General features: G+C 46.6%; 1 protein-coding gene across 1 annotated transcript in view; it reads left to right on the top strand.

The window, feature by feature from the left end:
• Positions 1 to 24,163, top strand: part of TIAM1 (TIAM Rac1 associated GEF 1) — a 374,369-nt gene that overhangs the window by 68,630 nt on the left and 281,576 nt on the right. Inside the window, exon 2 of the mRNA XM_081799219.1 lies at positions 8,511 to 8,559. The gene's annotated coding sequence lies outside the window, so the exon portion shown is untranslated. The remainder of the gene's footprint in view (positions 1 to 8,510; positions 8,560 to 24,163) is intronic.

The raw sequence follows: 24,163 nt of genomic DNA, 5'->3' as shown, positions 1-24,163 counted from the left end.
TAACTCTGAGAGAAGAAGGGTCACTCTTCTTCTCTGAGAAGCTTTATTTTGAAATCATGGACAGACCGGCTGGTGAATTGAATGCTCTAGAGGACTCTGTTTAAAACGAGCTTCTATGTTGTAATGTTGAGTGAGAAAAACAAGTTGCTGAAATACGCACAGGACACCACTTTTGTCAAAGAGTAATAAGCAAACAGATTGGTGGGTACCTCTGGAGGGTGGTGGAAGGTGGAAATGAGTTGGAGAGAGAACTTGTACCTTTTAACTTTCTAAATGTTTCTGTATTTAATTTATTCTTATGTTTAATTATAAGCATGTAACATAAAGCCAATCCACACTAAACAGCCTACTTATATTTTAATAAGGCTCATCTGGGCAAGGGAGATAAACTTTCTGTTGCCTTCTTACCACAATTTGCCATTTGCCCAATATAAAGTTTACAAGTGTCTAGTTTATAAATTGTAACCTAATAATTTTAGATACAATTAATCTTGGTTGCTAGAAAGTGGTAATTGCACTGGTGATCAAACCTGTTCAGTAAGGGCAGAATTTAAACCTAAGCTTCCCTGTGAATTCTCCCTTTACCTAATGATTTTTACCAATTCTTTCCTAATGAGGTTAGTCATCTACTCGTATGCACTGCCCAAGCTGGTCATTATTCAGGGCTTCCAACAGAGATTCTAAAAACCTCCTGGAGACATTCTGTGAGCTGACATAGGGTCATTATTTTTTTTCCCAGCGCTTCTTGGCTGTGGGGCTCTCAGCTGCCTTGGAAGGGGAGAGTCATTAGATTTCACGGGCTTCCCCGGAATAGCATCGTGTTCGTGATACCAGCGATCCTGCCTTCCCTCCTCTTTCCCCTTAAATGAACTTCTTTTCCCGTACTTGGCAGTTCTGTCCTCGTCTTTAGAATGTCCTTTGGCATTCCTGTTCTCAAATTGGGAAAAATAAATTTAGTCCCACTCCCTGCTGACTCGGAGCATTTGAAAAGGCAGGAAGGTGTGGATATTACAAGAAATAGATCCGTCTGTAATAGTCTAAAATGGAAAAATAAATGTGACTTCTTACTTGGGGGTTTACAAAACGATGCACGTTGCCTCTGCCGGCTGTCTCTTATCAGAAGAATTTTCAGAACCGTGTGGACTGGGTGAATGCTGTGTTATTGATACGAAGCACAATTGTGATTATGCCCCAGCGGAGGAAAATAATCCCTCTGTTTCACGCTCTGTGCGGACCTCTTTTAAGTTATTAGGTTGAACCGTCTGAATTGCCAAACTGAGCTACTACGAGGGCAATTTCATCCAGCTCAACCTAAGAGAGCTTCTTGCTGAGTTGTTAGACAAGGGAAATAGTGTCTACATTAGGAAAGGCATGGGATGGCCGTGCTTTAAGGAAACAGGGCATCCTTTTTTTATTTGAACCTGTCTCTCATGGTTAGTGTTCACTTAGTTGACACTTGGTCGTTGCCTCACTAGCTTTCAGAAAGTATCTAGAGCAAAATTGGTTGCCTAGCAACATGCTTCAGCCCGGGAGGGTTGGAGAATGGGTCAGTGATTAACAATTATGTACAATCAAGTTTAAAAATGCGTAGCAGCCTGCAACATTCATGCTCTGACCACCAGGAAGTCTCAGCATTCCGCCGCCCGGGTATGTGGCTATTGTATGTGAATTTATTGCAACTGTGGTCTGGACCCCATGGTTGCAATCCAGAAACACTTCGCTCTGGACTGAAAGAGGCCGATGGCGCCCCTCTGTACATTGATCCATTTTGCAGAAGCATCTGACACCCATCATTTGGTTGGCTGCCTATCTGGACACTCATCCCCTTGGAAAGTGAAAAGAGAAAACGAAGAATTTGGATACTTAGGACTGTTGTCATCTCAACAAACTTGGCCCCTATTAGTGAATCTGTAATTTGCCCAAGAACAAGTACACACAAAATGACTGACAACAGCTCACTCAGCCCGAATCACTCTTTCCAGAATTACGAAGGCTGTGCAAATGTTCTTCCTGAAATGGCCCCAGCCCTTAATTGTTTCTCTTCCTTCTGTTCCAGCAAAAGAGTAGACAAATTTTGCCTAATCCAGTCCTTACTTAATCTTTCTGTCAGCACAAATATCGATGGTGTAAATCCTGAAAGCGGCGGTAAAGTAGGAGGCATTTTTATAACTCTGGCAAAGCTAATAATGCACATTTCTTTGTTGAGAATCATTGAGTTTAATTGGCTAATCAATTTTTAGGCCCTTTCCATTTGTATTTTGTTTAATCAACAAAAATAAATCGCCCTGCCAACCTTGAAAGCTCCAAGTCGGAGAACAGTGGCAAATACTTCGTTGGTCCTGCCAAAAGTGCTTTCCAACAGAAATGCCTTAATTGAAGATGATTTATATTCAGAAGTGCGGATTTTTATCATTTGTCTGAAGAAGGAAAAAGCTGTGTAAGCAAAGCAGTGTGCAGCCGTTTTAGGCATTGTTTTTGACATTTATCTACTCTCTTTATCCCTCAGACATTTCTATAAAAACGACCTTCGCTAGTCCTTCTCGCTCATGATTCAGGTCCCAGCTCCTGAAGTAGTGGTCAGGTGCTTTCCAGAACTTTTGCTTACCAGTGGTTTTTGCCCAGAGCACTTCCAGAACCGAGAGGCCTTTGCTCTTTCCTCCTGGGTTTTACTGCCCCCGACTCCTGTCTCTGGGCCTTTGGTGGGAAATGGCTGACTTCTTGGTGCTGGAAGACAGGCCCTGTTCACCTCCCACTCTGGGAAGCGGGCCCTTGCCTTACTTTGTGGGCAGGAAGACTTCGGGAGCCATGGCTGGTCGTGGGGTATTGGGGCGGCCGACAGACTTCCCCGAGAGTGGTAAGAATTCGGGGTTTCCCCAGCAGGGCTCCTGGGGTGCAGGTACTGTATGTAGCATGATGGGGGCCACGGTTTGTGACCGATTGTTGCGTGTCTGGGCAGTGTTTCAAGAGCTTCACATGTACTCATTCATTTGATCCCCACTTGCCTATTAGCTACTGCTGCCCTCATCTTACAGATGAGGCCCGGAGTCGTTGGGGGACGGGCTCAAGGTCACCTGGCTAATCGCTGGGGACACGGGGATTTGAATCCAGGTAATCTGACCCAGGGCCCATGCTCATGGGGGTCCACCTTCCACTGGATATACCCTCGTCTGTTCAGCATCCTGCATGCCTTAGCGCAGGGAGGAAGCAGCTAAGATGAAAGACGAAGGGAGAATAGGGTGGCTTGATGGAGCTGGCTTTGGACTTTGTTTTGGACAGTAGACGCCATTGATTTGCTTACTGCCTTGGTTCTTGGCTCATTCCTTCATCTTCAGCTGCGCTGCGTGGCCCTTCCTGCTACCTTTTCTCCATTCTGAGCTGCCTCTTAAAAGGTGCTTCTGCTAAAGGTCCACCTTCCATGCGGCCCTCTTCGACTGATGGGAGGCCATCTGTCCTCTAGAGGCCACCAAGAAACCAGCATCATGACCGGCCAGTTATTCTGTGGGCAAAAAACTTAAATAAACCCAGGAACCAATATGATGCAATATAACAACTTCTCAACAATCCCTGTAAAGTCACTAGTTCTGGGAAGCCAGGGAAAGTGTAAAAACCCAGCAGCCGTGCTGTGTGCCAGGGCTCTGGCTCTTCACTTTGCAGCCCCAAGCCCGCAGCATCTTTGGGTACCAGGGATCAAGCGATCCCTGTATCAAGGAGGAATGTGGAAGCATCTTCATAGTCGGTTGGAGCGGGAAGGCCTGCAGCAGGTCAGATCGCTTAATGTCCTGATGAGGATCATACCCGCCGAGAACAGTTTCTGACGCCAAGCCCTGTCCAAAGTGTTTTGCATAAATTAATCACGAATTTTTCCTCAGTCCCATTAGGTAGATGCCATAGTCTTCATTTTACAGAGGAGCAAATCTGCAGTGTTAAATGTGCACGTGTATTGTAATTTTAGGAGCATTAACATACAAAACACAGCTTCGAATCACGGACATATGGTGCTTGGCTCGTGGGCTGGTGGAGCCCTTGTTTGGCTGCTCTCCGGAGCACAGATGCCTCCTTATTCGGTGGGCCCCAGAAACTAGCTTAAATGTGCAGGGCAGCACCATAGCTAGCATTTATTGAGTTCTTACTGTATGCCAGGCGCTATTTTAAGAACTTGGCGTGACTTTTTTTTTTAATCCTCACAGAAAGAGAGCTACTACGATTATGGTCGCACCTGATTTATACACGAGAAAACTAAGTCAGAAGGGTAGTTTAGCTTGCCCAACTCAGTCCATGACAAGGCCAGGGGTCAGCTGAGGCCGTTGGGCTCCCAAGCGGGGCCCTTGATCCCAACAGCCTCTGCTTCTGAGCTAAGGCCCCTGGTACAGCTGGGGAAACGATAGTGGCACAGGGAAGGGGGCACAGTCCTAGGGCTCCGTGTGGGGCAGAGGCTGTGTGGTCCCGTTCAGGGGCCCTTGCCCACCTGGCTTATCACTCTTTTGGGACATCCTCTGTGGTGTGGAATTGGAGGTTGATTTTCTCAGTCTTTCGTAGGCTTCTGTTCATCTGTAGCCATGACCAGCCCAGTAGTGCAGAAAATGAAGAAGAGCTCTGATACGAATTACAAAACCTCCCTGGGAAGGCATTCGGAGTGTTGGATGCACATTTTCTTCATTGACCCCCACCACAGCCCTGTGAGGTTCATACTGAGTGGTGGTCTCCATGTTGCACAGGGAAACGGTGGCCCCGGGGAGGGCCTCAGCCACCGTTCTGGAATCCTGGCTCGCACAGCAGGGGAGGGGCCCCCTAGGAGGCTAAGGTCTGACTCCACACGCCGGGGGGAGGCTCTCCCTTGCCCCTCGGATGGGACGTCAGCTCTGCTCTTCCCCTCCTTCTTTGCCGCCCCCACACCTCCCTGCTCTCCCGTGCCTCAGTGTTCCCAGCTTTTCAGAACAAAAAGATGAGATTTTCCTCAGCCCGTTACTGTTTTTGCTTTTGCGCGTGCATCCAAACACCTGCTGGGCTGATGAGCTTTTGAAATGTCACTTGGCTGTTGGGAGGGAGCACCCATCCCAGCTGCCTCCGAGGAGCGGGTGGGGGCGGCTGGGGGAGGCGGCTGGCGGGGGGTGGCTTCTCCTCCAGCCCAGCCCTTGTTGGGGGGAGGAGGTTGTGTTTCTGCACCTGCAGCCCACACAGGTACCCCACACAGGCACCCATCGTCCACCTGGTCATTTTCTTCTCCTCGCCAGGAGGAGGCTGTTTCGTCCACCTGGTCATTTTCTTCTCCTCGCCAGGAGGAGGCTGTTTCTGTGCCCTGTTTCTCTCACAGCATTGGCTCTGCATGTTGGGGTCAACTTTTGAGAATACAACTTAATTTTTGACCTTTTTCTTCCTGGAGTTTGCTTCTCAGAAAAATGCATGTGTCCCTTTCTGGATATAAATTCTGGATTTTCATTGGCACCTTCACACCTAGAGCCTTCTGAGCCATATCCTACCCTCCCCGTTCATACCATGAAGCCTAGCTTAACAATTGGGTTTTCCCTTTTTCTCCCCCGCCACACAACTGCAGGCAAGTATGGAAAATTAAATTTTGGATTTTCTGCCCCCCTTCTCTTTCCTTTGTCGTCAGTCAGAGGCCTGGCAGGAAAAGATACGGCACGCTCAAAGAGGTGAGAGAGGAGAGTTGAATGCAGGTGTCTCCCGGGGTCAGGGAGCAGAGAGGGGGAGTGAGGTGCTGGGGCTACCCCAGGAAGCCCCTCTGTCTTCATCCGTTCAGTCTGCTATGACAGGATACCACAGACTGGGAAATGTATACATGACAGAAATTTATTTCTCACACTTCTGGAGCCTGGGAAGTCCCAGACTATGAAGGCACTGCAGATTTGGGGTCTGGTGATGGGCTGCTTGTGGGTTGATAGATATCTGTCTTTTCCTGTGTCCTCACGTGGAGGAAGGGGTGAGGGGACTCTCTGGGGTTCCCCCCTCCTTTTTTAAAAAAAGATTTTATTTATGTGAGAGAGAGAGAGAGAGAGAGAGAGCATGCACAAGCAGGGGGGAGGGGCAGAGGGAGAGGGAGAAGCAGGTTCCCCGCTGAGCAGGGAGCTAGACTTGGGGGGCTTGATGATGACATGGAGCTCGATCCCAGGACCTGGGTTCATGACCTGAGCCGAAGGCAGACACTCAACCCACTGAGCCACCCAGGCATCCCTCTGGGGTCCCTTTTATAAGGGCACGAATCTCATTGCTGGGGGCCCCACCCTCATGACCTAATCACCCCGCAAGGCCCCACCTCCTAATACTAGCATATTGGGGGGTAGGTTTCAACCTATGAATTTGGGGGACGTATTCAGTCTATGGCACTCTTCAGCCCCTGGAACTAAGGATAGGGGGAGAGGGTTCCCGAAGCGAAGCTGTGACCCGTGGAGAGACCTCCAGTGACCTGGCAGGGAGGAAGCAGGGGGATACGTGCTCTTTCCTTCTTACCCTCCTCCTCCTCTCCTAGCTTCTACTCTTACCTGCCACAAGGCCAGAGGGCAAGGGAGCCTGGTTGATGCAGGCCATGGAGGTCAGGCTCCTAGGGCATACATTCCAGTGGAAAAAAGATGGGACACAACCAGACAATATTGAGTATGTGACTCTTCAGATTCTTAAGTACCTTTTATCCAGTCGATGGCACTTTTGAAACTGCAAAGGAGAAGCTTTGTCATCCTTAAATGCTCTCCTTGGGGGATCGGGCATCATGGGAAACGGCTTAGCTTGTGCTCTGGAGCTTTTGTAATCCTGTTCATGGTTGCAAGCTTCCTGTTTTTATTCAGATGCTTTTAAATCCAGGCTTTTAGGCTTTTCTTTTCTCCTATTTTATTTGTAGGCCTGTTATTACAAGGCTACTTTGAAAGGCTTCGTTACGACTCATGATGATCAATCTGTCTTCCTTGGTATCTCAGGGAATTACATATATATTACTCACATGGTGTTATGTTCAAAGGTACTTTTCTCTTACATGATAGCTGGATGTATAGAAATGGGCATTTCTAGATTTTTGCAAAACAGAGAAATTATATGTGGGGAAGCAGTTGGGAAATTAAGAAGAATTATGCAGTGTAATTATGGTGAGACAGCAGGTGTAACTCACACCGCACAGCTTGGCTCTGGGAAGTCTGGGATCTGCTCCCGGCTCCCGCTCGGCACCTTGGGACCTCGGATACCATCTCTGGGTGCCGGCATCTCTATTATAAGGTGGGGTTAGCATCACTGACAATGAGCCTCTCCTTAAGCAAACTTAGGTCAGGGTCCTTTGAGCCCTCTTTTTGATTAGACCCAGACCTTGCGTGGTCCCTGTCCTGTCTTTGGCGTGCCCAGCCCAGTTGTAGCAAGAATCCTGCTAAGTCAGTTTAGAGAGAATCTCCCACTCTCGTATGTGATCACGTTGGTATGCAATATCTGGTCACCTGGGGCTGCCTTCAGCAGGAATCCTATTTTCTGTGGGTTTAGTAAGAACCCCCCTACCCTTGATGTGTCCTCCCCTCGCTCTTCTCGTTTGTTATACATCCCGAGGTGTCTTTGCTGCATTCAGAGTTGAGCTCCATCTCTCCTCTATTGCAATAGCCCTGAATAAAGTCTTCCTTACCATTTTTAAACAGACATCAGAATACCTTTTTTTTTTTTTTTTTTTTTAAACATTATGCCCCATAAAACCTTGGAATTGTTTGGGATCCTCTAGGACTTCCAGTCCAACCCACCCAGTGTTGAGAACCAGGCGGGCCAGCTGCGAGGAGCCCGCTTCGGGCACCTGTGGGCGGGTGCTCCTTGCTAAGAAGCTTTGCCTCGGTCTCAAGTTCGAAACTCAACTTCACTTTTGCTCCTTCATCTCAGTTCTGTTTTTCCCTGGAACCTGTTTCCTCCCTCCTTAAGGGAAGAAAGGAGCTTCTTAGATTTTAACCATCTTTTTTTTTTTTTAAAGATTTTATTTATTTATTCGAGACAGAGAGAATGAGAGACAGAGAGCATGAGAGGGAGGAGGGTCAGAGGGAGAAGCAGACTCCCTGCCGAGCAGGGAGCCCGATGCGGGACTCGATCCCGGGACTCCAGGATCATGACCTGAGCCGAAGGCAGTCGCTTAACCAACTGAGCCACCCAGGTGCCCCAGATTTTAACCATCTTAATGAAAGTAATGTTAAAGCGGTGTCGATATTGACCCTCTTGCTTTCTTTACCAGCATTCCGAGCCCGGGTGGAACCGTGCTGCAGACTCGGGGATATTGTTACTGTAGGAGGCTGTGTGAGGGGGGATGCCCCTGGGGGCTGAGTCTGTGTGGACTCTGTCTTTGTTATAAACTCCTGGATGGCTCTACTCCTCCGCTTCTAATTCCGAGTGCTCTGCTTTTCCCCTCTGCTGTTCGTTCTTGATGATGCCTTGTTGGATACAGTTTTATAAATGACATACTTCTTTTTCTTTCATGGGGTAAAGTGCATGGGCTTTGGGAAAGCTGTTGGTCACTCAGAAGTATTTTTTTTTTCTTTAATTTCCAGATGGCTGTGTTCCAGATATTAACATTATCAGAAGCCTGACCTCTGCATGGTGAGCAGTTTATACTCTCCTATATGCTTTGAGGGACTTTCTAGGTGCATCAAGGGTATATCAATCTATTTGCTTTTTCATTTATTTGTTTACCATACAGCCCTAAATCCATGCCTCGCGTTAGTTGATATTCACTGCTTCTTCTTTCTGCGTCACCTCATTTATGGGTATCTTTGAAAAGCAGTGACTTCTATAGGATCAAAACAACCAAAGTCCTTTGCTTGAAGAAGAATTTTAAGATGTGGATTTAAAAAGAAAATCAGATTTGTTTTTAAATATTTCCTTATGACTCTGAAAAGATAGGGTTCTTTTAGTTACACCTCAACACACTATTATCATGTACAAAAGAATGATAATTCATTTAATATCACTGAATATGCACATTCAGATTTCCCTGATTGTCTGATAAAATATTTTTTCACAGTTAGTTAAAAGTCGCTCAGAGTAAATGAAAAGACTTAAAGTCCACACACGGCATTCGGTTGATAGTGTCTCAAGTCTCTTTTAATATGTAGGTTTCCTGTCCCTGTCTTGTTCTCTCTGGCAATATATTTGGTCAAGAAGCTCGCTCTTTTGTCCTGTGGCCGGCACCCCTGTGTTGTCATTAAATGTGTTTATTGTCTCCATAATGTCCTATAAACTAAGGGCTTTATTCAGTTCAAGTTCCTATTTTTGGGCAACAGTATTTCATGCGTGATTAATGTAACTTCGTCAGGTGACATACTTTGTGTCTTTTTGAGGTGGCAGGTGCCGGGAATCTGATCATCCAATATTTATTAGGGGCCCCAGTAGCCACTGATGGCCTCCATTGGGTGCGTACATCATCTTTCATTTAAGGTGTTTACAAAAAGGTGATAATCTCATTCTGTCATTTCTTCTGCATTTTTTAGCTGGAACATTTTTATAAAGAACCTTATTTCAGTCTTTTAAAAAAATTACCTCGAGGTATCATTTGTATATAAAAGGCAGAATAATGGTTTGATTCTTTTATTTACCAGAATAATGAACCGATTCCATATTATCTTTCAAAAATGATCAGCGAGTTTTTTAAAAAAAGACATTACAAACTCCTGGATTCTTTACGTATTTGACACTGGAGTCAGGATTTGGTAGAAACAGTAATTTAAAAAAGCCTCTGTTTTTAGATGTAGAAATCTACTTAAACAGTTCTGGGTAATAAAAGAAAGAAGGGAAGGCAAGATGTGGAGTGAAAAAGGAAGAAACAAGAATCTATAAGCATGATTGAATGAAGATGAAAGTAGGATAAAAAATAAAGATGCTAAAAATGAGGAATGGAAGGGGGGGAAAAAAAGGAATCGTCTGAGATACTCCAGGGCAGATAAGTAGAAGGGGATTAATTTAACAAATGCTTTTTTACCACCTGCTGCATGCCTGTCTCAGTTCGAGGACATTCCTGTCCTCATAGAGCTGACCTTCTAGTGTGTGTGAAGTCTGAATTAAGGCTCAGCATGTCCACTGCAGATTCATGCTTTGGGGAGAAACCAAGTGAGGAAGGGCAGTAGAGGATCCTGGTGGTGGGGTTGGAGGGTCGGACTGTGATTTTCATAGGATGATCGGGGAAGATCTCTCTGAGGACACATTTGAGCAAAGACAGGAGGGAGGCGAGGGAGGAAGCCAGGTGCCTTTCTGGGAGAGAACGTTCCAGGCCGAGGCAAGAGAAGAGCAAGAGGTCCTGAGTTTCAGGTGTGTTCAGGCGTGTTTGAGGAACTAAAGGAGACTGTTGCACCTGTTACAGTGTGAACGAGCAGGAGAGGACTAAGGGGTGATTAGGGAGGTGATGGGCAATGGGGGTGTGTGTATTGGGATCCAGATTGCATAGGGCCTTGCAGGCCATTGTAAGGATTTTGGGGACCATGGATGGACATGATCTCACTTAATTTTTTAACATGAGAATACTGTTTGGGGGGAGGCAGGATCAATGGCAGAATTAGTAAGACCAACTAGCAAGTGGCTCTGACTAGCATACTGGTGATGGAATGGGTGAAAAGCAGCCAAACTCTTATTACATTTTGAGGGAGAGCTGATAGGATTTGCTGATGGATGGGGTGTGAGGTGTGAGAGAGGAGGAGGTGTCCAGAGAGGGAAGAGCCACATGTCTCGGGGGGGTTGAGAGGTGACATTGGTGGACCTTGGCCGCTCCAGGCTCCCGGGACCCTCCCCGGCCATTCAGCAGGTAGGAGGAGTTCAAGGCCAGCTGTGGGAGGGCTCGCCTATGGATGTTCTTCATTCTTGAGTGGTTTATGAGTTGCTGGACGGGTTCCTTCCCTGGTGGGCAAGTCACCTCTTTTAACTCAGTGACTACAACTCGTGTCCCTGGCCCTGGCCTACTGCCAGCGACAAAAATGGCCAGGGTTGGTGGAGGTCAGTGCTGAACCTCCAATGGGATGCCCAGTTCAGAAGACAAGCCCCATGACAGACTAGAAGCTGCTTCTCTGAGGGAGAGACCCATGTATCTTGAGAACAAAGATTGTTGAGGACCAATTCCTACCTCGTGTGTCTAGACTTGGTTTTGGTCTTGGAAAAGTACAGGGTATGATGGGAAGAATACTCTGGGGTTTCATGCCCTGGTGGGTGGTTTCAGATCACTCTTGTTCCTGCCACTTTCTTACAGGAGCGTTTGAAGTATGCTGTTTTACTTCTCCTTCCCAGCACCCTGAACGCTAGACCAAGAGGAGGCAAATTTAGCCCCTGGGCCTGTTTTTTTTTTTTTTTTTAATTAAGTTTTAAATTTTAATTCCAGTATTGTTAACATACAGTGTTATATTAGTTTCAATTCTACAGTATAATGATTCAATAGTTCCATACATTACTCAGTGCGCATCCTGATAAGTACACCCCTTAGTCCCCATCACCTATTTCCCCCATCTCCCACCCACCTCCCCTCTGGTGACCGTCAGTTTGTCTCTATAGTTAAGAGTCTGTTTCTTGGTTTGTCTCTCTCTTTTTTTTCCCTATGCTTGTTTGTTTTGTTTCTTAAATTCTACATATGAGTGAAATCATATTTCTCTGACGGACTTATTTCACTTAGCATTTTATTCTCTACCTCTATCCATGTCGTTGCAAATGGCAAGATTCCATTCTTTCTTATGGTTGAGTAATATTCCATGTTATACCCCTAGTCTTCTTTATCCATTCCTCAGTTGATGGACATTTGGTCTGCTTCCGTATCTTGACTATTGTAAATAATGCTGCTATAAACATAGGACTGTATATATCCCTTTGATTTAGTGTTTTGTATTTTTTGGGTAAATACCTAGTAGTGTGGTTGCTGGATCATAGGATAGTTCTGTTTTTAGCTTTTTGAGGAACCTCCATGCTGTTTTCTGGTGGCTGCACCAGTTTGCATTCCCACCAACAGTGTAAGAGGGTCCCTTTTTTGCACATCCTTACCAATACTTGTTTCTTGTGTTTTTGATTTTCACCATTCTGACAGGTGTGAGATGGTATTTCATTGTGGTTTTGATTTGCATTTCTCTGATGATGAGTCCATGGGTCTGTTTTTTTTTTTTTTTATTTTTTATTTTTTTTTATTCATATGTTAATCCCCATACATTACATCATTAGTTTTAGATGAAGTGTTCCATGATTCATTGTTTGTGCATAACACCCAGTGCTCCATGCAGAATGTGCCCTCCTCAATATCCACCACCAGGCTAACCCATCCTCCCACCCCCCTCCCCTCTAGAACCCTGTTTGTTTTTCAGAGTCATGGGTCTGTTTTTGTAAATAAAATGTTAAAGCCTCCATTCTTTTTCTTTTCTTTTTTTTTTTTTTTAAGATTTATTTATTTATTATTTTTTAGAGAGAGAGTGTGTTCAAGCAGGGGGAGGGGCAGAGGGGGAGAGAGAGAGAGAGAGAGAGAATCCTCAAGCAGACTCCTCACTGAGAGCAGAGCCCGACATGGGGCTTGATGTCATGATCTCGGGATCGTGACCAGAGCTGAAATCAAGAGTCAGCTGCTTAACTGACTGAGCCACCCAGGAGCCCCAGTAAATAAATTTTTATTGGAACAAAGCTACACCGCTTTGTTATTATTGTCCGTGGTTGCATGGACAATAATAACATGAGTTAGTGCTATGTTGGGGGCAGAGTTGAGTAATTAACTGAACAAAACCTGAAATGTTTACTATTTGATTCTTCACAGAAAGAAAGTTTGCTGACCTATGGACTAGAAAATAAGTAAAGGATGAATAAGGCTATCAGCATATGGATGGCACAGAAATATTCCTTGTCAGTTACTGTAATGCCACTCAGCCTTAGTGTGTGTGAATGTGAAATTTTATGGCTCACAAATTGTGTCTTAAAATTGTTAAAAATTTTACTCTTCTTTGTTCATTCTTCTACAGATTAGATGACATTATTTTTATACTTCAAAGGAAATATAATTCAGCATGGGTGGGTTCACATTTAATACTGGTGTCTAAAATTTTACTGGGCAGGTGGTTGAATATTCAATTAATATTAGTACTGAATATTAGTGTTGAACATTTAGTAATCCCAGAGTTTAGCATTGAGTCCTGATTTGCCATGCCCTCTTCCTTGGATGGTAGAGAGCTTTCTCTTCCATATGAGTGTTCAAGTATGTGGTTTGTTTTGCCTTCGCGTGATCAAGAATTCTCCATCGTTTCAGTAAATGCCAAGGGTTCTCAAAATAAGTAGACTTGGATTTTCTCCCCCTAAATGGGACTCAGCTAGTTTTATCTAAGTTGTTCCTTTTGTCTTTCGGCTATATTGTGTGCTACCTTATTGTGGAAGGCTGTGGAATTCTTTATGTAAAAAAAAAAATGCAGTAGATTTAAAATATAAAGGACTTTTCTTTCTTAATTGCATCTTAATGTAATAAAAGCCAGAGAACAATTATTAAAAATGATAGAAGAAAGGAGTTAAAATAATGAAATTGCTTAGCAAAGATCCTGTTTCATAATGCATTCGGATATAATTGGTATCATAATGTGTAATTAACAATCTTTCTTTGAAGTAGGAAGCGTACGTTTGGGCAGGCAGGGGACCTCTTAGGATGTGGTGATGTCTAAATTAGTTCTTACCATAGCGCTTCTGACTCTGTGCACAGATTGTAGCATCTTGCTTCCTTCCTGCCTTGTTAGTTGCTTTTTGTGGGAGAGAGAGATGATAAACTAAGGACTAGGACAGAAGGTCCTCCAACTCTTGACCGGCCAGCCACCCACGACTGCCGCAGGGGAGAGAGGAGAAGACAGACTCCTGAGTACACATTGGTTTTCGCTCAGACCACAGGATAGTTCCCTGGAGTAGACTGGGGGGTGGGTGTGTGTGTGTGGGGGGGAAGACCCTCTTTGTCCTTGTGTCAGGTTGGCCTGGAGCTTATGCCTTAAACAGGCTGAGAAGCCTCCTTCACCTCATTTTCTAGACCCACCCCCATCCTGGCCCCGTGGATCTTATGGCAGATGTGGCCAAGAATAATGAGTCTAAGGAAAGCACCCCCAGGAGAAAGAGGGGGACAGTAATGGATTCCCAGGCTCAGAGCCTGAGCCTCACTTTCTCTACTGCCCACCCTTGGCTGCAGTTGACTCTTTGAGGATTGGGAGACCAGAACCCTCAAGGACGTAAATAAAAGTACTGGCGGAGAACATTCCAGGCAGATCTGAGCTTTTATTTGCCATTCCTTTGGTGTTAGAATTCCTTGCCTATGAGGTGCCATGTCTAGGCTTCTCAGAGAGGTGGTGGTGGTGGGTGCTCTTCGGCGCCCCCTGCTGGGGGACGTTGGCCCTGTGTGAGGTAAAGAGGCTGATGTCAAAACATCTTTTGAAAGGCGTCATGCGATGGGCAGGCCCCACTGCCCAGCACTTATTTGAAAGGGACAACCACTGGTCAGAGATTTGGGGCCTCTTCTTTGCAAATAGCTTTTAGAGTCTGGGGCATGTTCTTTGGAATAGCTTCCTCAGTGGCAAGTCTTTCTCTTTTTGGGTGGTTTTGACTTTCAGTAAAATTCTTAATGCAATTGCCTCTCAGTTGGTTTCTTTTCTTTTTTTCTTTTTTAAAGATTTTATTTATTTGTCAGAGAGCGCGCGCGAGAGAGCGCACAAGCAGGGGGAGCGGCAGGCAGAGGGAGAAGCAGGCTTCTCGCTGAGCAAGGAACCCAACATGGGACTTGATCCCAGGACCCTGGGATCATGACCTGAGCTGAAGGCAGACGTTCAACCGACTGAACCACCCAGCAGCCCCCTCAGTTGGCTTCTACTTGCATTCTTGTCCCCTCCCCAGACAAGCCTCCCAGAGTGTCCAATATGAAGTAGCCGCCCCTCAGCACACAGTGTCCCCAAGCCCCTCCCACTGCTCTGGTCTCATCATGGTACCGGGGGCCGTTGGAATTCTCACTCTTACTCATTGGCCTGTTCACTGCCTGTCGCTTCCTTTCGAGCCAAGGAGTCCCAAGGTCACTCGTGACTCATGGCCTCAATGAGGCTGCCATGGCACAGGTGCTGTCATTCCAAGATAAGTCTGCGACACACGGTAAGTCCTTCAGTTGGGTGATGTCTTCCAAGTAATTTCCCAAGATGACTACACTGAGGGAAGAGTTCAGAACACATGTGTGTTCTGATTTATCTTGATAACCAAACCAAACCAAACCAAGACCGTCTCTTGATCGAACCTCATGTATTGGAGTGGTCTGTGGTGTAGCAGCTTATAACACAGGGTGTGTATCCTGTGGTTTTAGAACTTAGTAGCCTCCCCCTGAAACCCCGAGCACGGTACAGTTTCGCTTGGGTAACTAGAAGATTCTCCCTCGGGGTTTCTCAAACTCAGAGCTGTTGGCACTTTGAGCCGGATGCTTCTTTGTGGTACACAGTGTCCTGTGGGATAGTTAGCAGCCTCCTGGGCACACTGCCCTAGCTGTGACACTGAGACTGTCGCCAGACGTTGCCAAATATCCCTGGGGAAAGGGAGTAAGATCTCCCCCATTAGGAACCACTGGTCTAGAAACACCCACATACCCAAGATTCTACCGTTAATCTTTTGTACCATCCCTTATCATATATCCATTAGTGTGGCTCAGATTGGAAACAGTAACATGTTATTCAAATTGAGATTATGTTGATGACTGCAGTTTTGTTTATAACCCGCATCTGTGATCTTAGTTTCTTTGTCGTTTTTGTCCCATTTATGAAATCTCTCCCCCATTCCCCCAACAAAGGAGGGGGGGTGTTCTTTGCTAACGCATTGTGTGAGTTTGATACTTAAAATCACAGACTTGGCTGGAAGGACTTTTGAAGGATCTTCGGGCACTAAATGCCCAGTTAACGTCAATGTCCTCGTTATGTTGTTCATCTTTGTATTTTAAAGATCTTATTTATTTATTTGAGAGAGAGAGAGGGAGAGCAGGGGGAGGAGCAGAGGGAGAGGGAGACAGAGACAGAGATAATCTCTAGCAGATTGCTCGCTGAGCACAGAGTCTGATACAGGGCTTGATCCCAGGACCCCAAGATCATGACCTGAGCCAAAACCAAGAGTCACATGCTCAACCAACTGGGCCACTCAGCTGCCCCTCATCTTCAAATTTTAAAGACGAGGGAAGTAAGGCCCAAGAAGGACAGTGATTCACCCAAGTCATGGCTAATTGCAGAGCGATGCCCTTATGGGTGTTTCTGGGGAATTTCCGTGCACTTTTGCTTTCTATGTCAGTTGATGGTGTGATTAGCAGAGCTCTTGGGGGTGGGAGCATGGGGGGTGTCTTACCTCCTCCTCCTCGGGATCCCTGCTGGAGCCTGAGCATCAAGTACCACTGTCCTAGGCATGTCCAGGATTTCCTGACAAAATAGTTTTTAAAAAGATGATCAGGGAGGAGGTTAGGGGAGTCAGAGAAAGGGAGGGACAGAGGAGTACCTTCCATGGCAGAGACATTTAACTCTACAGGGGACACTGAAATGCAAAGGAAAGAAAAAGAGGAAGAAGGAGGAAGTCCTGAATAAAGGAACCCAAGAGTCAGCTGAATGCAGTGTGTGGATCCTGTTTAGATTTTGATTTGAACAGACCCACTGTGTGTGTGTGTGTGTGTGTGTGTGTGTGTGTGTGAGAGAGAGAGAGAGAGAGAGAAAACATCACAGACGTTTAGAAACTAAATGGATAATTCGTACCAGAGAGGAATTTTTGGTATAAAAAGTGTTATGTTGATGTTTAAGAAAAAGGTCCTCTTTTAGCAATATATTAAGTACTTATGGATGGCATAATTTGATGTTTGAGATTTTCCCCAACATAAAGAATCCAGTATGGGTGGGTTATAGTGAAACAGGATTGAATAGTTGAAGTTGGGTTATGGGTCTATGGGAATTATGTCACCATCTTAAAAATTACCATAGTAAACATTTTTTTAAAAATTGGAAGCTGAGCAGCTTCAGTAAATTGCAAAGTTCTTTGCAGTCAAAAAAATGTAAATACAGTATGAGACATTTGTCAATTTTGTCATCTTATCTCCAAGAGAATCTCCCAAGCCCAGCAGATGCTGCCGGTTTCACTGGCAAAGTCCCTTTGTCTAGAGCCACAGGTGGACGTGGGGACAGGAGCTGGAGGAGGCTTGTCCTCACCAGGTGGGCAGGGAGGCTGCCTCCACGTCACTCGTCACCAAGTCTCACCCTGTCTGTGCCTGCAGTGGCCCTGGGGGGTGGTGGTGATGCAGGCTGGCTGGGTCCGAGGACCCAGAGGAGGTCCCACAGTGCCCAGCCAGGAGGGTCTTTGGCTTTACACAGGATAGAAATCAAACGGGAGCTGAGGGGAGATGAGAACAGAGTTTACGCAAGACTCAGAGCAGACACAGAGCGTCTGGAAGACTAAGAAAGGAGAGGAGAGCGAGTGTTGTCTTTGCTTGGGGTCCGGGGTTTTCATTGAGGACTAGGGTCCAGGGTACATGTCATTTCTGTGGACCAACTCCCCCCCTCCCCCCGCCAAATATTTGATTATGTAAAGAATACCTGTTTTTTGTAAAAACCACCCAGAGTAAAAATGAAAGTTCCTCTCCTTCTTTGTTTCCCCATCAATTTCATTGCCCTTTCCAGAAGTAACCGTTTATAATAAAGGAATGAGTATCTTTTTAGGTTTTGGGTTTTTTTCGTTATTACTTTCAAGGCAAGGTTTTTTTTTAAATTCTTTATTTTTAACAATGCTAAAAAAAAAATTGAAGCAGTCACAGAAAGTTGGGAGTGTAGTCCAAGAGAGCTGCTTCCTCTGCCCGCCACCCACCTGCCCCCCAGCCTCTTGAGAGTACGTTACTGAGGATGCTCTGCCATCCTGGAATTCTTAGTCATCTTTCCTACAACCACGATGACATCAGGAAATCAACACTGACACGTGACTACCTCCTAATCCTCAGACCCCAGGAAGGTTCCGCCTGCTCTCGTAATGTCCTTTATAAGTCGAAGGATCTAGTTCCGAATTATATGTTGCTTTTCCTTGTCATGTCTCTGAGGCCCTGTTGTGAGCTATGCCCCATTCTAAACCCTTGGAATTTATCAGCAGAAAATAGAGACAGAAATCTGTCTTTGTGAAGCTTGCATCCTAGCAGGGGAGACAGAAAAACAGTAAATGTATTACAACTGCTAAATCTCGTCGAGCGGCAGCGGGGGGCTAGATGGTGTAGATGAATGTATAGCATACGTTGGTCAGGACTGCCCTGATGAGAAGGGGCTTCTGGGCAAACACCAGGCGGAAGTGTGGGTATCAAGGAAGGGCATTCTGGGAGTAGATGGTAAGAGCCGGTGAGGAGGCTGTGAGGGGGAGCGTCCCAGTGTGTCTGAGCAAGGCCAGGTAAGGTGGGCCAGGCCATTCAGTCTTGGAGGACAGTTAATCCCGCCCACCCCCACCCTTTTGGGCTATTTCTGTCTTTTTTTTTTAAGATTTTATTTATTTATTTGACAGAGACACAGCGAGAGAGGGAACACAAGCAGGGGGAGTGGGAGAGGGAGAAGCAGGCTTCCCGCCGAGCAGGGAGCCCGACGCGGGGCTCGATCCCAGGACCCTGGGATCATGACCTGAGCCGAAGGCAGACGCTTAACGGCTGAGCCACCCAGGCGCCCCTCCCTGATACTTCTTGATCTCCTTCTACCAACACTCTCCTGCCTCAATGAGTGAGGCTTTGGACTGTGACTGTGTTTACCCTCTTGGCCCTGATCTTTCTGACTCTAACTTTGCCTTTGGCTCATCTTTGTTCCTCCCTTGCTCATGGCTTTGTCTTTTGCTTCGCCTTTCTTAGCACATTCTGCCCTTTTTTTTTTTTTTAATTTTATTTATTCATTTGAGCTAGAGACAGCATGAGCAGGGGGAGGGGCGGAGGGAGAGGGAGAAGTGGACTCCCTGCTGAGCTTGGAGCCCGACTCGGGGCTTGATCTCAGGACCCCAAGATCATGACCTGAGTGAAAGTTAGACACTTAACCCATGGAGCTGACCCAGGCGCCCCAGCACATTCTGCCTTTGAGGACTTAAGCCAGCCCCTCTCCCCCAACAGTGCTTACTCTGGAGCAGATACTGTTCTAAGCACTAAGAAGTTACTTGATAAGGTAATCATCAGTAGCAACCTTGGCAATGGGTACCATTATTTTTCCCATTTTATGAATGGAGAAATTGAGGTACGGAGAGAATACGTAACTTGCCCACAGCCCCCCAGCTAGGAAATGCTGGGGCTCAATCCCAGGCATTTGCTTCCAGCACACGGGCTCTCACCTTCTATGTTATGGATGCAGGTCCATACCTGACCTCTGTCCTGAACTTTAGTCCAGTTACTCCAGTTTCTGAGAGATGTGTAACAAGTAACCACAGACTTAGGATCTTAAAACAACACACACTTACGATCTCACCGTTCCGTGAGTCAGGAGTCTGGGCACAGTGTAGAGGGTCTTAAGGCTATAGTCAAGGTGTTGGCCAGCCGCATTCTCATCTGGAGGCTGGCCCGGGGAAGAAACGGCCTCCAAGCTCATTCACATTGTGGGCAGAATTCATTTCCTTGTGGTCATGGGCACATGTAAGAATCCCCTGGATTCTTACTGGCTCTTCGCTGGAGGCCACCCTCGCCTCCTAGCCGTCATCCTCACTTCCTGCCACGTGGCACCCTCTAAAGGCCGTTCACAGCCTGGCACTTGGCTTTTTAAAGCCCTGTCTGCTAAGACAGAATCTTCTATAATGAGAGGTAATCAGGGGGTGACGTCCCATCACCTTTGCTGTATTCCGTGGTTAAATTCAACTCACAGGCCCTGCCCACAATTGAGGCGGGGGGTTGTACAAGAGCGAGGGTCACCAGGGGTTCTGTTAGGATGTGCCCTCCATAGAGCAGCTCAACTGATCTGGAAACTTCAACTTGGAACCAGACTCACCATTTCTCCTCTTCCAACTCCCAGGTATCTATTAGCATAACCACTAGTCTTCCAGCCACCAGATTTGTATCCTGAGTGTTCATGTTGACATCTGTTTTTGTCATTTTATTATCCGTTCACTTACTGAGTCCTTAAATTTTCCTTGAAATGCCCTTTGAAATCTGTCTTCCTAAACCCTGACTTTTGCATCCCTGTGTCTCTCTGTCTCTGTCTCTGTCTCTGTCTCTCTCTCTCTCTCACACACACACAAACACACACACACACGCAAACACACACACACACACATACGTGTTGAGCCTCTCTAGAGTCTGGTGTTAGCCTGATTGTCCAACCTTTTCCCGACCAGCAAGTTGCCTCATTCCCACATTTCTGCCCAGATAGTTTGGAGCTTGTCTGTCCCTCCAGAAGAGTCCTCAGGCAGCCCCCTTAGGTTAATCCTCAGAAGCCATCCCCCCACCCCTCCCAAGCCTCCTTGATCATTCTTTTCTCTGAACTCCACTTACACCTGGTGCTTTTCACCAACTCCCCACTGCCCCCCATGTTGGAATCATCAAGGTCACTTGAATTGGATTATTCAACCATGTATAGACTTGGCTAACTTCCGTATACACGGCACTATTTTTTTTTTTTATTAAAGTAATGTTGGGTGAATTATTTGAATTAAAAAATTCATGAGAAGAATATGATTTATGAAATCCAGCCTGCTCTTTGGCAATCCGAGTCGCCTCGCACGCCTGTCCCTTCAGGCTGGCCGTGTCTGTGGCTGGGCGTCCCAGACAGCGGCAGGCGTGACTGATGGCCGGTGGCAGAAGGCCTGTGGCCCACTTGACTGGCTGTGCCTGCCGCTCGAGGCCTGATTTGTGCTCACCTCTAACTATAAATCACCGCGCGGTACAATGCAGATGATGAGGTCTGTGCTAGCACGCGGGACCTCAGCCTTATCCATCTCGCATGCACCCTTCTCCTCTCAAGTTCTCAGTTTAGCTTCTTAGCTTCATTGACTTCTGGATTGATGAAGAGCTCTCTGGTGAGGTCTGAAGCTCCCAAGGACGGTTTTCATGGACTCTGGAAGAGGGAGAGGCCTCCGTGTCTCTGGGGCCCCCTCTGCGGGTCAGCGCTGCTGGGTGCTCTGCACTTGGCAAAGGCCCGGGAAGCAAGAGGCAGAGAGAAAGCACGCATTCTGCCTCGAAGGCACTTAGATCTGGGCAGGAAGAGGGGCATCCCTGAAAAAGAGCTGCACTTCCTAATGGCAGGACAGGAAGGAGAGCTGCGTGGTTACACGGGACCTGCTTCCTACAGAACATCAGGGAACCTTGCTGGAGAAGTGTCTGAGACTTGCTTCTCTGGAGTAGAAGAGAGGCCCTCTTGTTGATGACAGTGATGTTGGGAGGGACCCCTTTAAAAGGAGATCATTGGGGGGATTCCGGTTCTTTTGGGAGGCTATGGAGTTGTCTGGGATAGGGGAGGGAACTGAGTCCTGCCTCTGGGTCACGACAGCCCGTGGGGAGAAGGACAGTGATACTCTGCAGGGCTCAGCTGAAGCCTTCACGAGCATCTCCTCCCAACATCCCTGAGATTCTGCTCCCAGGGGAGAGGCGAGGCCGGCGGGTGTGTGCTTGCTGCCCGCTACCGGACAGGTTGCCCCAAGGAAGACCCCCCCCAAGACCCCAGGCACCTGCCTTCTTCGTCCTAGCCTGCCGGACATTGGCGTTTCTGCCTCATCCAGTTACGTCCATGTGTGAGTACTTTCTGCTTGCTCTTGGCCCATCTGTAGGGAGCCCTGCTGGTACTTTATGTAGGCTTGAGTCCATACGTTGTCCTGATGCCAGGACAGAAAAGGGAGCTGTGACACTGCCAGGCTGGTTTGTCTGTGGAAGCAACTGGTATTTTTCTGGGTGGAAACCTTGTGGAGGGGCCTAGTGGTTACTGAAAAACAAAACAGCAGCTACTTATTTTTTATTTTTTTGGAGCCTCTACTATGTGTCTGGCGTTGGATTAAATCCTGACTGTCCATTGCTTCATTTGCTCTCCAGAACAATCCACGGAGGTAGATGCGATCAGCACATCTGCTGTTGCAAATGGGGAAACCGAGGCAGGGAGCGGTCAAGTACCTTGGTCATAAGGATCTTTAGGAGTGGAGGCCGGGGGACTCAACTGGGTAGAGTTGGACTCTCTGACCCCAAAAACCCATGTCCAGAATTTAGGGATTTTCCAGCCTGTCTTGTCTTAGTGGTCTTTGCCTTCTGAGAGCTGCCACAGTTCTGAGTGTAGAGTCCTGAGTGATGCGGAAGTGGTACCCCCACGTCGGAGGTGGCGTTGGGCATGAAGGTTTGCCAAACACCGCCACAGTGGGTCTCTGTCCTTGGGCTTCTCTGCGCCGTGCTTCTAACTTAGACTCTAGCCTCTAACCTTGACCGGGATATATGTTTTAGTGGTGACCAGTGTTTCTCATGTGTTTATATTGGGGCCTGTTATACTTTCAGTGTTGTGATGGTCAATTTTATGTATCAACTTGCCTGGGCCACCTGGTGCCCAGATATTTGATCCAAATATTTTTCTGAGTGTTTCTCTGAGGACTTACTTTTTTTTTTTCCTTAAAGATTTATTTATTTGAGAGAGAGAGAGAGAGAATGGGGTGCGGAGCAGAGGGAGAGGGAGAGAGACTCTTTTAAGTAGACTCTGCACTGAGCATGGAGCCCGAGGTCACGGCTTGAGGCGAAACTAAGAGTCGAATGCTTAACCAGTCTGAGTCACCCAGGCGCCCCTCTGAGGACGTTTATGAATTGAGGGACAGAGTAAAACAGATTGCCTACCTAATATGGGTGGGCCTGGTCCAATCAGTTAAAGACCTGAATAGAACAAAAAAACGGACCCTCTCCCACATTAGGGGGAATTCCAACTGTCTGACTACCTTCAAAGTGGGACTTTAGTCTTTTTCCTGCCTTTGGCCTTGACTGGAACTATACCCTCAGCTCTCTTGGGTCTTTAGCTTGCCAATGGTGGATCTTGGCTTTATCAGCTTTCATAACTGTGTGAACCAATTCCTTAATAATTCTCTCTGTGTCTCTGTATGTGTATCTATGTATCTAGATATATGTGTATATATATATATATACACGCCATTTTTTTTATTTCTAAAAATTAAAAAGCTATTTTTTCTGTATCTCTGGAGAACCCTGACTAATACAGTGGTCATGCCAGATTACTGCCCATCTCCTCATTTCTCAGGTCAACAGTCATCTGACTGCTTTTCCCACGGGTGCTACAGGGAAGCATCTGAGCCACAGTCTCTTTACTTCCATTGTCCACTTCTGTTGCCCCTCCTTTATCTCTGATCCCACAGCTCAGTTTTTAACACAGCTCATCCTCACATTCTTCCTCCTTGTCCAATTCCTTTTCAGTGACTTTAGGAACGTTTCTTCCCTCTTTCTCTGCTCGCCCCATCTTCTCTGCTCTTTTCTCAATCATTTTCTCTTCTCTTTTCCCCTCCTGCTTGCTTTTCTTTCTTTCTTATTGTCCTATTTAGGATCCACAATGTCCCTAATTATTGTGGTTTATGAAGGTTCAGGGTAGTATTGGTATCATTATCTTCACCTGAAATCCTTTTTTTTTTTTAAGATTTTTAAAAAAATTTATTTGAGAGACAGACAGAGATAGTGACAGAGAGAGCAGCAGGGAGGAGAGGGAGAAGTAGGCTCCTTGCTGAGCAGGGAGCCAGACTTGGGGCTCGATCCCAGGACCCAGGGATCATGACCTGAGCCAAAGGTAGATGCTTAACGGACTGAGCCACCCAGGTGCCCCTTCACCTGAAATTCTTCTTTTTTTTTTTTCTGAAATTCTTAATAATAAATCAGGCCACAGGTCTCAGGCCCACTCTAGAATTTCCAAGAATAACTCTAGCCATCCTATTTTCTTCTGATTCAATCTGCTTTTCTTCCAGCACCAGCTTTTTTTTTTTTTATTAAATATTTTATTTATTTATTTGACAGAGAGAGACACAGCGAGAGAGGGAACACAAGCAGGGGGAGTGGGAGAGGGAGAAGCAGGCTTCCCTCGGAGCAGGGAGCCGAATGCGGGGCTTGATCCCAGGACCCTGGGACCATGACCTGAGCCAAAGGCAGACGCTTAACAGACTGAGCCACCCAGGCGCCCCCAGCACCACCATTCTGGAGGGCTGGGCCTGAAGTCCAGCCTCTGAGGAAAACTTTCTCAGAACCCTGGGTTCCAGGGATGTTTGTTGAGTGCCTTCC

The sequence above is a fragment of the Leptonychotes weddellii genome, chromosome 1 (genome assembly GCF_054177405.1).
Source record: "Leptonychotes weddellii isolate Sample4059 chromosome 1, ASM5417740v2, whole genome shotgun sequence".
Classification (NCBI taxonomy): Eukaryota; Metazoa; Chordata; class Mammalia; order Carnivora; family Phocidae; genus Leptonychotes; species Leptonychotes weddellii.
This window is presented reverse-complemented; position numbering and strand designations above follow the sequence as displayed.